The sequence below is a fragment of the Galeopterus variegatus genome, unplaced genomic scaffold (assembly GCF_000696425.1).
Source record: "Galeopterus variegatus unplaced genomic scaffold, G_variegatus-3.0.2 Scaffold1210, whole genome shotgun sequence".
NCBI lineage: Eukaryota > Metazoa > Chordata > Mammalia > Dermoptera > Cynocephalidae > Galeopterus > Galeopterus variegatus.
The window spans coordinates 353,357-371,148 of record NW_007727321.1 but is presented as its reverse complement, the minus strand read 5'-3'; the positions used below and the strand labels follow the sequence as shown (position 1 = coordinate 371,148).

At 34.8% G+C, this 17,792-nt stretch overlaps 1 long non-coding RNA gene across 1 annotated transcript in view; it reads left to right on the top strand.

Moving 5' to 3' along the window:
* Nucleotides 1–2,904, top strand: part of LOC103592748 — a 4,057-nt gene extending 1,153 nt beyond the window's left edge. The window contains exon 2 of the long non-coding RNA XR_550683.1: nt 2,078–2,904. This is a non-coding gene — a long non-coding RNA (uncharacterized LOC103592748). The remainder of the gene's footprint in view (nt 1–2,077) is intronic.
* The last annotated feature ends 14,888 nt before the right edge of the window (nt 2,905–17,792 follow it).

Here is a 17,792-nt window from a genome sequence, read left to right as displayed (position 1 = left end):
GAAAAAACACTACAAATATCCATTTTATTCAGTTTAAGGGTTATACCTGGAACTAATAACACAATCTGATAACAATATATACAAATTCTTATTTGGAATGGCTGGCATTATCACTAATAATGCCACCATTATTACAAATAATTGGCATTACTAAAAACTGGCATTATTACTTATAATTACTTATTAATTAATAGTTGGCATTATTACTAATATAATTTAGAGTTAAAACCTTTTCATTGTGAGAAATTTATATTGAATTATGTTTTCAAATTGAATTTTATTGACTAGTTTTAGATTTGTTTCCTTATATAGACTACTTATTTTACATTTACTAATAAGATTCCTGGCATTTATTCGTAAGAGTAGTGTTATGTTTTCCAGTTTTGCACATTTTATTCTAATATACCACCCTTCCAAGTCGGCAAATGGGAAAAGCAATTGCATGTTCTTGCACAAATGTTTAAAATAATAGCAATGATGCAGTGCGTAACACAAACTCACTTTTTGTGTACTGTTCATTAATTCCAGATCTCTTTCATTACTTCAGATATTTTGCATAATTTCCTGACTGTGAGAGATACACTTGAAGATGCATTTCCAGGCAACTCAAACAAGCCATTAATTCTCACTTATAACTAAAAGTGTTAATATGCCTTCAAGTGAAGTTCTCTGCTACTGTGATCACTGAAAACCATATTTGCTGTCAGCAGTTTCAATGCCTGATGCTAAGTAGATAAATCAGAGAACTGCCAGACTTATCAATGCCCAAGTATGAATTTCCTCTAAGTTTGACATATAGTTTGAATAAATGAACTGCCCCCCAAAGTAATAAATTAAAAGAAAAATAGAAAAGATGCATTATTCAATTTAGAAAGAGTCAAGGGAAGTTTCCTGGGTAGATGAAGTTTTATGAAAAGATTTTGATATAGGAAGTGTATTTGGATGATGTAAATTTAATTTGGATTTTCATTTTATTATGTCTCTTTGTAGAACTTTTACTGTTTTCCACTTAGTTTGGAGTTTTCCCTGTCAAGAGATCTTAAAATGTACCTGTTTAGAATATGAAACTCAAAGTAATTTGTCCTTACTTTTTCCTTGAACAGAAAAAAAAAAAGCGTTTGTACTACTATTACTATCACCCTTATACCACTATTATTATATATACAACTGTTACTTTTACTCTACCACCCCACTAATTGAAACACTTCAATGTATCATCAATGTAATATGGCATTAATTAATTAAGGTAAAACATAGGGCATTAATTTAATTTCCAATTGCACAATGTTATAATTTTCTTGTTTGATTGTGGCTTGGATAGTTTAAGTGATCTGGCCAGAATCACACAGCTAATGAGGGAATAATCAAGAATTCAAATCCATGACTGCATTTTTGTAAAGCTCATACTATTTTAGTTAATCATAATCCCAAAGTTGTAATTACTATAAGGCCTAGTACACGTAATGTAGTTCCACCATAATATACACATAACAGCTAGTTTTTTGTATGAAAAAAGCCAAATTAATTAATTGATGTAGAGTTTTGATGAAATCTACATCAAAATCCTAACAACTTGTCTTCTGAGCATTGGCAAATTGCCTCTAAATTTTATATGGAAAGGCAAAAACCCCAAATAGCCAACACAGTACTGAATAAGAACAAAGTCAGAGGACTGACAACGCCTGACTTCAAGACTTTCCATAAGAGAAGACAGGACCATGTCGAAGGGCCCCGTGCCCGGCGGCTCCGCAGCTTCCTCGGCGCCCCCGGCCGCTACCGCTCAGGTGCTGCAGGCACAGCCCGAGAAACCGCAGCACTACACCTGTTAGATACTAAAGAAGGCTTCCCCACAAACCATATGCATCTGCTTTGACTGGTGGTTTCTATCATCCTACAAAGACTGTGACTTATTGGTGAGGGCAACTGGACAACTCTGAGAGCAATTTAGAGAAATCCATCTTGGGCACACTCTATAAAGGAGCTCCTTCTCTGGAAATAGCACCCCAGATAAGTGCACAAAAGCAAGACACCCTCGTGGACCTACTTCCTCCCGCTTTCAACACCCTGATGCCTGAAGTGTGTAGAATTTGACAGCAGTATCAAGAGCTGAGGAGGAGGAGAAGATGGAAAGGAGTCTAGCGACTTAAAAATCTCATAGCATTCTCTGTGAGGTGACCTTTTTCCTGATGGTGGCTCAATTTATTTAGGTGATAAAGAAGATACTAAGACCTGTGGCAGTATCACCATGTCATATCTGAGCTTACTGCAGTATTCCCTCCATTTCCTTATTTATACCACAGTGTGATTTTCATGTTTGTAAGTTGGCTCATTTGCTCTCTGTTCATATGTGAAATGCCATACGGCCACCGTAAGTCCTAACAAAATTACTTCTAATGAGGAGGGGGATGGTCTGTGGCCCATTTTCCCATTTAATTTTGGTCTGTTTGCAAAACTACCCCCACTGAAGAGAGGTAGCTATGTTCTGAAAAGAAAAGGTTGATAAAAAACCTTTAGCATGGTGTTTTATGACTTAAAAGTTTTAAATACCAGTTTTTATATCTAAGCTTTTATTAATTTTGGTAAGAAAATTACTGTGTCTTTTTTATGTCACTTTTACTGTTAAGAGATGCCAGGCATTTGGTGGCCTGACACTTTAGGATTTGTGTGAATCAAACCTATCTAATCATGACATAAATTAGAGACTGGTACTTATATTTCCTAATTAAAAATAAACTAACTAACTTATATTTTACTATTGAAATAAGAGTACTTTATAATGAATACATAAAATGTGTATTAAATATCCAGTACAGCATGTTAAAATTAACATTTCTATTTTTATTGTAGTAACTTATTTTATGGGATTGTAATGTCTCCCTGACATATTTAAACGGCTTTTAAAGAGTTTCTGGTGTTTATTTGCTGCTGCTCTTGTTTTTCCTTCAGCTCAAGAAAAGCTTAGTTAAAAGTCAGTGTGGTGGCCAAGAATACTGACTGCAGGGTCACACTGCCACTTACTAGCTGTGGGATCTTGGATAAGTGACTTACCTCTTTGTATATGAGTTTCCTGAGAATAGCAATAGTACCTGTCTCATGGGGTTTTTATGAGGATTAAATGAGTCAACATATGTAAAGTGCTTAAAACAATGCCTGGCACTTAGCACAGTGTAAGTACTATTTTTTAAAATATTTGAATAAAGCCCAAGTCACTAAAAAAAAAAAGACTTTCCATAAAGCTGCGGTAATCAAGACAGTGTGGTACAGGTAATTTGTTAAAGTAAGATTAGTGATGAAGTTGTTTGATTTATAAAATAATATTGTTTTTCTCAATTTAATAACAATATGCTTCATGCTTTCAATCAAATCTCTCTGAGTTCTACAAAGAGCATAATAATAGGAATGGTGAATTTAAAATAGCAACTACAATTGTGCACATAAATGATTTTTTACAGAAAAATTAAGTATGTTGTTTTAGCAAGATATAGACATTAATGAATGATTACGCAATATTTAACCCTATATATTAGTACAAAAGTTGATGGAGTTTGGATATGTTGTCTCCTCCAAAACTCATGTGGAAGTTTGATCCCGAACGTGGCAGTGTTGGAAACTGATTGAGTCATGGGGGTGGATTCCTTACGAATGGATTAATGCTCAACCTGGGGGAGGTGATAGTAATGAGTGAGTAATTGCTCTATTAGTTCCCACAAAAGCTTGTTGTTTATAGGACCCTGGCACCTCTCTCTCTCTCTCTCTCTCTCTTGCTTCCTCTCACCATGTGATCTGCTTGTACCCACTGCCGGCTGCTTGTCACTCTTCTGCCATGAGTAGAAGCAGCCTGAGGCCCATGCCAGACGCAGCTGTCCTAGAACTGTAAGCCAAATAAACCTCTTTCCGGGGCCGGCCCGGTGGCTCACTCGGGAGAGTGTGGTGCTGATAACACCAAGGCCCCGGGTTCGGATCCCAGATAGGAATGGCCGGTTCGCTCACTGGCTATCTGAGTTCTACAAAGAGCATAATAATAGGAATGGTGAATTTAAAATAGCAACTACAATTGTCCACATAAATGATTTTTTACAGAAAAATTAAGTATGTTGTTTTAGCAAGATATAGACATTAATGAATGATTATGCAATATTTAACCCTATATATTAGTACAAAAGTTGATGGAGTTTGGATATGTTGTCTCCTCCAAAACTCATGTGGAAGTTTGATCCCCAACGTGGCAGTGTTGGAAACTGATTGAGTCATGGGGGTGGATTCCTTACGAATGGATTAATGCTCTCCCTGGGGGAGGGGATAGTAATGAATGAGTAATTGCTCTATTAGTTCCCACGAAAGCTTGTTGTTTATAGGACCCTGGCACCTCTCTCTCTCTCTCTCTCTCTTGCTTCCTCTCACCATGTGATCTGCTTGTACCCACTGCCAGCTGCTTGCCACTCTTCTGCCATGAGTAGAAGCAGCCTGAGGCCCATGCCAGACGCAGCTGTCCTAGAACTGTAAGCCAAATAAACCTCTTTCCGGGGCCGGCCCGGTGGCTCACTCGGGAGAGTGTGGTGCTGATAACACCAAGGCCCCGGGGTCGGATCCCAGATAGGAATGGCCGGTTCGCTCACTGGCTAGGCGTGGTGCTGACAACACCAAGTCAAGGGTTAAGATCCCCTTACCAGTCATCTTTTTTTAAAAAAAAAACAAATAAACCTCTTTCCTTTATAAATTACCCAGTCTCAGGAATTCTGTTATAGCAACCCAAAATGGACTAAAACAGAAAATTGGTACCGAGGAGTGGGGTGTTGCTAAACAGATACCTGAAAATGTGGATGCAGCTTTGGTGCTGGGTGATGAGCAAAGGTTGGAGGAGTTTGGAGGACTTCGAAGAAAAAAAGATGAGGGAAAGTTTGGAATGTCTCAGAGACTTATGTGGTGGCAAGCAGAATGCTGATAGAAATGTGGACAGTAAAGGCCATGTGGATGATGAGGTCTCAGAAATGAGGAACTTATTAGGAATTGTACAAAAGATAACCCTTGCTGCACCATAGCAAGGAATCCAGCTGCATTGTGTCCATGCCCTTGGACTTTGTGGAAGTTGGAACTTAAGAGTTGTGAACCAGAGGATTTGGCCAAAGAAATTTCTAAGCAGCAAAGCATTAAGGAAGCTGCATGGCTGCTTTTAAGAGCCTACTCTGAGTTATGGTGGCAAAAGTATGACGTAAAGCCAGAATTTAAAAGGGAATCAGAGTGTAAAGATTTGGAAAATTTGCAGCCTGGACATGCAGTAAAGAAGCAGAGAGCTGGAGAAGAACACAAGGGTGAAGCAGATAAACTGGTTGCTAAAGACATTATCTTGGTGGTAAGGCAGCCAGATGTTAATAGTGGAGACAATGAGAGGAAAGCCCTGCAGGCATTTGAGAAGTCTGGAAGGGTGCCCCACCCATCACATACCCTGAGGCCTAGAACGACTGAGTTATCCTGGAGGACAGATCTGGGGAACAGCTGCCCTTGGGATCCTGCTCCCTGCATCCCAGCTGCTTGGGCTGGAGCAGCCCCAAGTGTGGTTCATGCAGCAGCCCTGGAGAGTAGAGGCCTGAAACCTGGATGGCATCCAAGGTTGGAGAGCAGTGGAGGCGTGGCAGCCTCCACCCAGATTTCAGAGGATGTATGGAAAATCCTGGGGGCCCAGGCAGAGACCTGCCACAGGGGTGGCACCACTGCAGAGGCCATCTACTAGAGCAATGCTGAGCACGAAAGTGGGGTTGGATCCCCCACAGAGAGCCCCCATCAGGGAAATGTCTAGTAGAGCCAAGGCAGTGGGGCTGCCTCCAGGACCCTGGAACTGCAAGGCCACTGGTAATGTGCAACACCAGCCTGGAAAAGCTGCAGGTACCAGCACAGCCCAATGGGCTGCACCTGGCAGAGATGTGGGAGTGAGGCTGCCTGAGGCTCTGTGGGCCTAGATGCCCAATTGTGCCCAGGATGCAGGACTTGGAGTCAAAGATTATTTTGGAGGTTTAAGACATAATGTCTGCCCTGCTGAAGATTATTTTGGAGCTGGCAGAGATGTGGGAGTGAGGCTGCCTGAGGCTCTGTGGGCCTAGATGCCCAATTGTGCCCAGGATGCAGGACTTGGAGTCAAAGATTATTTTGGAGGTTTAAGACATAATGTCTGCCCTGCTGGGTTTTGGACTTGTTTGGGGCCTGTTTTTCCTTTCTTCTGGCCTATTCCTCCCTTTTAGAATGGGAATTTGTACCCAATTTCTGTTCCACTATTGTATCTTGGCAGTAGATAAATTTGTTTTTGACTTTTACAGTCTCAAAGCTGGAAGGTCTTTTGCTTTTGGTCTCAGGAGACTTTGGACTTTGGACTTTTAAGTTGCTACTGGAGCAAACTAAGACTTTTGGGACTGTTCAGATGGAATGATTGTAGTTTGTATGTGAGAGGAGCATGAGTTTTGCGGGGCCAGGGGCAGAATGAGGGAGTTTGGATGTGTTGTCACCTTCAAAACTCGTGGAAATTTGATCTCCAATATGGCAGTGTCAGAAACTATTGCGTCATGGGGGCGGATCCCTCATGAATGGATTAATGCTCTCCCTGGGGGAGGGGAGTAATGAGTGAGTTCTTGCTCTATTAGTTCCTGCTAGAGCTCGTTGCTTAAAAAGACCCTGGCACCTTCTCTCTCTCTCTCTGGCTTCCTCTCTCTTGCTTCCTCTCTCTTGTTTCCTCTCACCATGTGATCTGCTTGTACGGACGAGCTCCCTGCCACTTTCCACCATGAGTAAACACAGCCTGAGACCCGTGACAAATGCAGCTGTCCCAGAATTGCAAGCCAAATAAACCTCTTTCCTTTACAAATTTCCCAGTCTCAGGTATTTGTTATAGCAACACAAAACGGACTAAAACAAAAGTCAAATACAAAATTATGAATACATAAATATGCAAAATATATGTGAAGACAAAATTCATAGTATTTCTAAATATCAACAATAAACTGGCAAAAAGACTTTGAAATTTTAAAAAGTACTATTTACAATAGTGTCAAAACGTGAAGTAACAATAACATCTGAAAATAGAAAACGGTATGAACTCCGAAACATTAAAAGAAGAAATTGAAAAGGACATAATACAAGGAAGAATATTATAGAAATGAATATGCAATAATTAAATGACTTTTTTCTATATTTTCTATATTAGTTTATGTATTTTGTGTCATTCCAGTCAAAATCCCACAAGTATATGTGTTTTCATGTATAGGTATGTGTGTATGTGTGAAACTAGACTAACTAAATCAAAAATTCATATCAAAATATAAAGGGCCACATATAACTAAGACACTGATACAGACACAATGGAAGGACTGACTCTAGTGAATAGCCATATTTATCTCAAAGCTATTACAATAAGGAAATCTAACCAAGGAACTAGCATAGAAACTAAACAACATACACTTGGATATTTAATTTATGGGGAAAATGACAGTGCAGAGAAATGAATAGTGTTTTCAACAAGTGGCTTTAACCCAATTCACTTTTATTAAGAGATGAAAAGTGATATTTACTAATTTTCAAACTGTTTTTGAAATAAAATTTCCTCTAAAGGAAAAAAATAAAAGTAAAGACAAAAACAACAAACCTCTTTGAGAATAATAGGAGATAACACTGCTTTGGAATAGATTTAGATTTCCAATATACTGCAGTTGATAAACTTAATTACATTAAGTCCGAGTACTCTATTTATCAAGAAAAAATATACATACATACAATTAAGGACATAAAAAGTCAAGATACAGTGTGGGAAATTATTTGCAACACATATATGTGAAAAAAGCTCATATTCTGAACAGAAAACTTACCATAACAAAGTCAAGAGGAAAAATAAAGTGAAAAACATTGGGAAAGAAAATTAAATTAGCACAGCAGAAAAGAGAATGTGGAATGGCCAATAAATCAATATGATAAAAAATTCACATCCTTGTTTGGATTCAGGAAAATCCAAGAGAAAAACATAATAAGACATTACCACAGATCTTTATATGTAGTTAACATCAAAACAGCACTTACCTAGTTTTGACATGAAGGATACATAGCAATATTCATTCACTATTGCTTAGGATATAATTTGGTCAACTACAGCAATACATTTGGAAGTATCTACTAATGTTTAATAAAAAAATAAAGAAAGAAAGAAATCCAAGGCAAAGCAATTCCATTTCCTGATGTGTATTTAATGACAATGCATATATTTGTAGAAGAATCTTGAAAGCAATGTCAAACCAGAAACCATTAACATTGAATACATGAAAAGTTCTACAAAAAAATACAGTAATACAAATAAACAGATGATACCTACATGCACTAACAGTTAAATCTCACAAATGTCAAGTTATGTAAGATATTCAAGAACATCTAGTATATGAATCCATATTAAAATAAAATCCAATAATAGCCCAAAGAAAATTATACTGTCAGGAGCCAGGATTGTGTCTGTTTTGTGGAAAGAGAGAGTAGTGATTGCAGGAGGCATGAAAGTGTCTTGGGAAATTCTAACATATATTACTTTGCTAGACCAGTGTATTATTATATGTGTTCACTTTGAATAATTCATTGGATTGTAAAATTTTGTCCTGTGTACTTTTTTCTACATGTATTACATTTCACACACACAAAAGAAAATTCAAATGATTAATAGGACTTTTGATTTCTTCAGGCCAGAAGTCTCCAGGATTTAACTAGTTCATCGTCTCATTCTCTAGCATTAGAAAAATTTTTAATCGTTTTCCAGATATCCACATTTTCTTATTACGATTTATTCTACATACCAATTCTTCAAAAACTTCATGGAAAAATATAAGTAAAAGATAATATAAATCTTTGCATGAACTTTTTAAAGACCCCGTATTAATTCCCTAAACACTATGTTTATGTAACTCCCCTGCACTTTATTCTATGTTCTAAACAAATAGCACTCCAGCCTGGCATGCATTGCTCTCCCTTATATCAAACTTGCATATCTCTTAAACAACCCTTCTTATGTCTTCTCAGTGCTTTTTCATCACCATTTATTACTTATATATTATCATTTTTAGGTCTTGTACATGCCATTCTATGTATGTGACTCTTCTTTCCCCCCAATCATCCTCCAAGACAGTTACCATACATTGCTCTTTTTGTTTTACTATTTAATAAGGTTTACAAAATATGCAGTCAAAACATATTTTAAAATTTTCAACTGAATATGTACTAATAAATTCACTACTTCAATTCCATATATTTTGTGTTTTCTATCATTATCAATTTGCCTGCCATGCATCAGTTATTGAAAATTGGGGACCAAGTAATTTCAGAATATTCGGTAACTCTAAATATGCTTTGAATACTTGATAAAGTACATAAGCAACTTGTGAATAATGGGCATTTGTCTTAATATGATATCATGCATAGTCAGTCGATATTGATATTAAAATCATCTGCATGCAGCTGCTAGTGTTCTCAAGATTTTGAGATTAACATATGTAGTCAATTATCTATTTTAATAATGCACTGGATTTACATTTTGTGTTTTGGCAGATGGATTTTGTCCTTCTAATTGAAAGCTAATTATTACCATTTGTTCTATTTTTTTTTTTACAAGATAACATGCCACTTTTCAAGCATTTCTTTATCTTGAAATGTATCATAAAATATTCTGTAAAAATAATTTCTTAAGATTTGACACTGATTGCAGAGAATAAAAGAACACTCTAACATACAATAAATTATACTTAAGTGTGAGTACTTTTGGCAACTATATGTTTATTAGTCATCTCAATATGTTATTAATTCCTCGGAATACTTTGTGCATATGTTTTAAAAGACAGGGTTGTAGAAATTTTATTTTATTTATATTAAGGTTAAGCAGTCCATAATATATTCTCAGCAAGCAGAATTAGTTGGTGGTTTATAAAATTGCTTTAACATATAAATAGAACAAAACTAAGTCAAATGAACAAAGAATAAAGATGTAAATTGTTAATGAAAACCCATTTGTATTTTCAGCAGAAATAATTTGAATGAGTATAGATTTTGAAATACAGTTAAGCTATATGCACAAAGACATAGACATATTTTATGTTTCTCATGGAAACCTCACTATTTTAAATGTCCTTGATATAATTATAAGTACTGAATGAAAAATAAATATGGCCAAAGGAAAGTATTTATTAGACTGTTTGTGTTGTTTATAACAGAATACATGGAACTGGGTGATTAATAAAGAAAATGAAATTTATTGCTTACAGTTTCTGAGGCTGGGAAGTCCAAAGTCCATCTGGTGTTGGCGACAGTGACCCAGTGGTCTCACATTGCAAGATGGCAGAAGCAGAGAGAGCAGAGAGAGAAAGACAGACTCTCCTCTTCTTTTAAAGCCCTCAGAACCATGCCCTTGACCACCATTTTTAATCCATTCACTACTGCATGGTCCTACAATCCAATCACTTACCCAAGGCTCCACCTTTCAATTGCCACAATAGGATTGCCCACCCTCTTAATAGTCACAGTGGAGGCCGAGTCTCCAATACATAATACTTGGGGGACACAATTCAAGCTTCAGGGAGTTTTGGGGGGACATAATTCAATACACTACATTGTAGATATTACATGATAATATTACAGAATTAAATGAGAACAAGCTAAGGTCAAGATATCTAGTGATTGCTAGCTAGTCTTTTTTGGATAATTTTATTTATTAAATTATTTAAAATTAGGCAGGAAGAATAATTTTCTGATTGCAAGTCTATGTTTAATGAAAATATGGGAAAATATCTATGGTAAAATTTTAAGAATATGAGGCCAATAAAATTATAAAATATTTACAGGTTGCTATGGCAAGGGTAGGATGATAGTTTTGTAAGAAAAAAAAATGTATATTAATTGAATACATACAATAAGAAAATCAAATTAAATAGGTGAAAGATCACAAATTCACTTTGTATCAAAATTATTGTATTACTACAGGGAGAATTTTTTAAAAATTGAATTATCTCTAATAAAACAAAAGTGGGAATTTAAATTCTAGCTAGTTTAAGAATCAACAGTGCAAATATATGCTATTTCATATAATTTAGACAATGTAAAATAAGGATAAAAACTCTGAAATACAGAGAATTATTATAAAAAATGCATAAATTATTCATTGTTAATTTCACTACAGGAAACACCAAAAAAAGAAAGGGGGCTGGGGGGAGGCATCATCAGATACTTTTAAAAATTACATATTTTAAATTAAAATACATGTTAGCAAAATACCAATGGTCTAAAAAGAAGGCACATTCTTTACTTTCTTTGCTCAAGGCTACACTTAAATTATGCATTTGTAACTCACAGTAAAGGACCAAGAATAGTTCAAAGCTAAAACTCAGAGTCCAATATATTTTAAATATAAATCCCCAGGCCAGAATGACTTGCTTTTAAAGAGAAAAGAAAAAAAAAACAAGGAATTTTTTTTTTTTTTGAGTTCTCAGAGATTTTGAAAAAGCCTTCCTACCAGCAGTTCTATTTTCCCCACACAAATTCAATAGAACCCTTTAAACCCATCGCACACACTCTATTGAATGCATTCGGTTATCTGCATCCACTGATAATATTTGGCAAACATTTTATTTTATTTTATTTTGGTTGGTATTAGAATAAGTGGCTCTTTGGAAATGAAATAAGTATTCTGCTTTAAAAAATGTTACTTATTCAACAAAATAATTTAAATTATACTATATAAAAATACTAAGAATGGAGAAAATTTATAAAAATACTCCACCAACAAGGAATTTAGTGTACAGTAGGAAAGAATGAAAACTAAATGAACAAATATAGTATTGGCAATGCAACAACAGGATATCCATAAGGGTTTTGATAGCAAAATAACTCATTCTGAAAGTTTGCAAAAGGCTTCTGTGAATAGACAAAGGTTGGGCTGTAAGGCAATAATAATTTGCATGACTATAAACAAGAAACCAAATATTTAAAATGTGAAGAATGTCATTGGTATTTTGCTGGAATTGCATTGAATCTGTAGATTTCTTTGGATAGTATGGACATTTTCATCACATTAATTTTTCCAATCTATGAACATGGAATGTCTTTCCATCTTTTGGGGTCCTTTTTAATTTCTTTCAGCAGTGATAAGTAGTTCTCATTGTAGAAAATTTAAAATTTAAACGACTGATAATGTCAAATGATGATGAGCATAGGAGCAATTGGAACTTTCTTACATTATAATAATAGTGTATAATGGCCTACCAATTTTGGAAAACTCTTTTACAGCTCTGTGAGGTTAAATGTAAATGTAAATGAGGTTAAATGTAAATTTTCCTTATCATCTGGCATTTTCAATAGAAATCAAATCATAAATTAAAAAAAAATATTTTATAGGAATGTTGTAACAGCTTTATTAAATAAATTCCAAACCGGGAATAATTCAAATGTCCATCAATAGAAGAATTAAAAAACAAAATGCAATAGTTCATATAATGAAATATAAAAAAAATGAACTCTACATAAAAAAGAATGAACTATTTATGAATGCAATAGCATTGGGGAATGCCAAAATCATTATTTGAGCAAACTAAGATATATAAACACAGGTAACAGAAAATGTAATTTAAGCTAGTTTAAGCTTTGAGGAAATATATTTTCCCTGATATTTGTGGAAGAGAGATGGGTCATCCCTGGGCCAATTATATCCTCAAGAATCAAACTTTTTCTGTCTCACTTCTTGGACATCAACAATGTTGATCTCATCCTAAATCTGTTCTTCCTTGTGGCTATAAGATGGCTACCCCTAAAAAGCATTGCTGCGTGCATTTCATTTACATTCAGTAGAAAGAAGATACAGACTTCTTGTGAATTGCTTAAGAACAAGTAAATGATCCAGAAGCCCACTGGTGGATTTCTCCTTAGATCTCATTGACCTAACAAGGACTTAAAGCTCTCCATCCTCTGTCCATTACTGTTAGGAGAAAAGAGATTGGTTTGATTGGATCATATTTCTTGGCTCAAACTAGAGTGAAATTGAATGGAAAAGTCATTCATTTAGAAATAAAATACTTAGGGCCGGCCCGGTGGCGCACTGGAGAGTACACCGCTTGGGAGCGCGGCGGGGCTCCCACCGAGGGTTCAGATCCCATGTGGAGACTGGTTCTTGCTCACTGGCTGAGCGCGGTGCGGGTGCAACACCGAGGGTTGCGATCCCGTTACCGGTCAGTAAAAAAGACAAAAAGGAAAAAAAAAAAAAAGAAATAAAACACTTATATGGCGACCATCTTGAAGGCAATATTAATAAATTGCTGTCATAGAAAAAAGATTACCATGGCTGGAGACATCAAATAATTATTTTTTAAAAGCACATATTTTCCATGAATTTAAAGAGATCCACCCAAACGAGATTGAACCAGCTAGTTTTTATTTTAGATATACAAACTTAAATGCACACAGTAGGTCAAGGAGGTAGGAAGCGTCTATAAAAATTATTTCTAAAGCATCTATTTCTCATCAGGTGTGCTGTGCTTTTTGTAACCCAAGCCTTCAATAATTTTTAAATTTCAAAGTTGTATCTATGCAACTAATAAATATGCCTTTACCGAGATGATAAAGAAAATTGCAGAACACTTTTGGCTTTAGTAAGGAAATAAATCTTATTAGTAAAAGATCAATTAGTATGAATTTTTAGGGAAATTTGGTGATTTTACAGAAATTATGCCTATTTTAATAGTATACCATATGAAAGCAAGAGGTCAAGTATCCACCTTTATTGGAGGATGCTTGACCAAGCTTCAAAATTCTAAATCCCATCTTGTACTTAAATTATTGTCATGTAAAAACCAATGAATGTTAGTGTTGAAGTGGCTAACTCTTAAAAAGCCATCTGCGCTCACACTGGGTGGTTTGCTGGCAATTGTTATTAAGTCACTCAACTCAACAGTGGTTCCAATTAGTTGTTATATAGTGCAACACTGTGGCAAATTGTCTCTACCACTGTATAAAATCTAGACAGGATTCTCAACTACAGAAACTGCTAGAGAAATGAAACAGGTGGACAACTCACTGCAGAAAGTCACTGAGAGACTAATCATCAAGTATCAATGAAATTGTCTAGACTTCTGCTCAGGATATATATCTGTAATTATCATCAAAATTTAACATCATTCCAAAGTTAATAATATTTAAGGATTTTAATTCGGAACGAATTTTGATGTTTTGCATATGTATACACACATTTTTTTAAAAATTGAAATCACTTTGTTTTGAGGGAAAAAAAAGCCTAGGTCTCTGCAATCAGGTTCTGAGATACTGTTATTTCATATTTTATTTCAAATACAATGGTGTGGCAAACAAATAATCATCTGTATCTCAAAGTAAAACTTCAGCACTTAAATTGAGGGAAGTTCAGAACCAACACAAAATGATAACCAAAAATTAATAATCAGTGTTTTAACCAACTTACATTGTTACAAAAAGAATAATAAATAAACTTTAATAGAATATAAGCTGAAATGAAATGGTAAAATGTCATTGCCTGAAATCATACCAAATTACATCAAGTACTAAATCTCATGTAAAATTTCAGTCTACATAGATCACATGAGAATCAGGCAAAGACAAAAATATGTATCGATAAACACACACACATTCACACAATTGATACACACAAGAAAATTTTTTTTACCCATTTGTATTGTTCCTAAGAATCGTTATAAAGTTTTGATATATGTAGTTTTAGTTAAACTTATCAAAGCACTTTTCTATTACAAAGCTATCAAATGCATTGAATTTCAGCAGAGAGAATCCACAAGTATCAAGGCACAATCATAAGAAGTTCCTTAAATTTATTATTATTATTTTCATTGGTATTATTATCAAATCTTTGTAGGCGTGATTACATAAGAGGTGTCTGTTTAAGTAGAGATTAAAGAGCAAGAATCATCTGCATATTTCATATTAGATATGTTGTAAATTTTTCTTTTGGTTCTATCATTAAATAGAGATTATTGTATACATTACTGCATTCTGAAGACAATCTGTTTCTTCCAAGGCTGTTTGCTATACAGACAGCTCTGAAAAGATAATCAGGAACAAATTTGTCAGTGCCTCTGCTTGTAAGGTATATAGAAATAGGAAACTCATTAAGAATTTTCTCCCAACAGAATTTCAGTTTGGTATTATTTAGAAACACCTTGCTTTGCATAAAGATCAAAAACTTCTACCAAAGGTATCGACACTTGCTTGTTGTGTATTTTAAAATGGAGAGGCACTCAAGAACCTATCTACTTTAAACTACAGTGAAGACGAGACTACCTAAGAGAAGCTATGTTCCCGTGGCTTTTAGAAGTCCAAAATCAAACTACATAAGAGGAAGTTTATTATTTCTGAGAGAAGCATAAATTGATTGTTCCTTAGCAGTTTTCCTTTATCTTTAAGATCACGGCCTCATCCTTATTTCCCATTTTCAAACATATGTTCTACAATATTTTTGTACAGCAAATTTTTTAAAACTTAGGGACAAATTCAGTCTTGTGCAAAATTTATTAAGCAGACTACCTAGTTCAGTTTAGTTTATAATGAGAAAAGATAGGAAAAGCAAACAAAATAAAACAAATACTCAAGACCTGCACATCCCTAAGTAGAGCTTTGCAGTGTTATGAACCTCTTAGGAAATAATATATTGTGCATTTTGTTGCGATGATCCTTAAAATATTATTCTCTGAAAATTCATCTAGATTATGGTGGCTGACCAAGAAATTATAATTCCACCCATCTCCATCACTTTTACCAGAGACAGACCTCACAGTTATGAATCTTATAAATCCATCAGATCTCTAAGTTAACTCCCAAACATTCATATATTAAGGCACACAGTGAGATGACAGCATTTGTATGGCCCACTGGACAATGAGGCTTTTCTTGTGCCTGGAGCAGATCTCATTGGGACCTCAGGAGGTTAAGGAGATCAATAACTCGAGACATATCTCTACCATATCCATAAAAATGGAATACATGTAGAAAACCTCTGATTAGGAAATTAGTTACAATAGAACTAGTAATGTATCTTAGAACTATGCCATAAGAAAGATGAATATATCAAAAACGAATAATTGAACATGTATATAAAGATGTATTGTTTTAAATAGTTAATCATTTACATCTTCTTATTCACTCACTGATATGCACATGGAGAGTAAAAAAATAAGCGACTGTTAGGTCCCATGTCTATAAGATAAAGATAATAAACTTACTTATGATATAAATTGTGAGGATTAAGGAACGAAATTCATTTTGTGTAATTTACTCTCTAGAGATGAATAGAACATATATGTAAAGATGCTTATTCCATTATTCCATCCAGAAAATTCCTAGTAGTAGAAAAGAATTAATAAATAGTTGCCTATACAATAAAATAATATGCAAATATTAGAAAATAATAAATTAGAAAAATGATTTTTTATTAATTATGCATATTAATGGGGTACAAAGCTGACTGTCACTATTTGTGCCCATGATGTGATGATCAGATTACTATATTGGCATGTCCCTTAACATAAATTGCAATTATTTCCCATGTCCCCCACCTAGTTACTCCCTGACTTTTCTCCCCCTACCCAATCCTGGCAACCCTAGGTATGCTCTCTCTCTCTGTAAGTCCAATGCACCACTGTGGTCCTTTTCTTCTTCCTTCTTTCTCTTTTAGCTCCTACTTATGAGTGAGGACATGTGGTATTTTCCCTCTGTGCCTGGCTTATTTCACTTAACATAATTTTCTCCAAGCTCATCTATGTTTCTGTGAATGGCAGAATTTCATTCTGATTTTTATGGCTGAGTAGTATTCACTAATGTGTATATACCATATTTTCCTTATCCATCCTTCCATCAATAAACAGTTAGGCTGGCTTCATATCTTGGCTATTGTAAATAGAGCTGTGATGAAGATGGGAGTGCAGATATCCCTTCGACATGATGATTTCCATTGGAAGTATTTCCACAAGGTATTGTTGAGTGATGAACAATTTGGAAAAAAAAAATTAAAAATTAAGCAATATAATTTACTGTATTCCAACTGAGCATTTGTATTAATATTGTTAACCATGTCATTGAGCAGGCTCTTTCTTTCTCATACAGTCTTAAAAGAAGTATACAGCAATTTGCAACACACGCATACACACACACATCCTGAATTTGGCCGAAGTTACTTGTGCTATACATATTTTAATCTTATTTTCCATATAGTTTTTATTCTCGCTTAATTTTTAGTTTTAACATTTAATATATCAATATGGATAATAAATTTTTCAATAAAAATATGCAGGAACATCCGATAGATCAATTGGCTCATTTTTCACCTTATAGGGAGTTTGAATTGTAAACCATCCGGGATGTTAAAGTACCATATGTACACAAAACTCAGTGACTGAAATTTTAGCAACATATTTTAGAAATACTGTTGAAACTATTTTTGATATCAAAGAACAGTTAATCAGAGTGGTAAGAGTTGTATCATTGCCCAGTCCTACTTCCTGAAGTGTTTTCTCTAGGATAAGTTTATCAAGAATGGTTTAACATATGCACATCAATAAATGTGATACACTTCCTTCATAAAATGAAGGGAAAAAAAACAATAAAATTATCATAATAGATGTAGAAAAGTATTTGACAAAGCACAACATCCCTTCATGATAAAAATTCTCAATAAACTAGACATAAAAGGATAATACCTTAACACAATAAAAGCTGTATCTGACAAACTCACCATCAATATCATTGTGAATGGTGAGAAA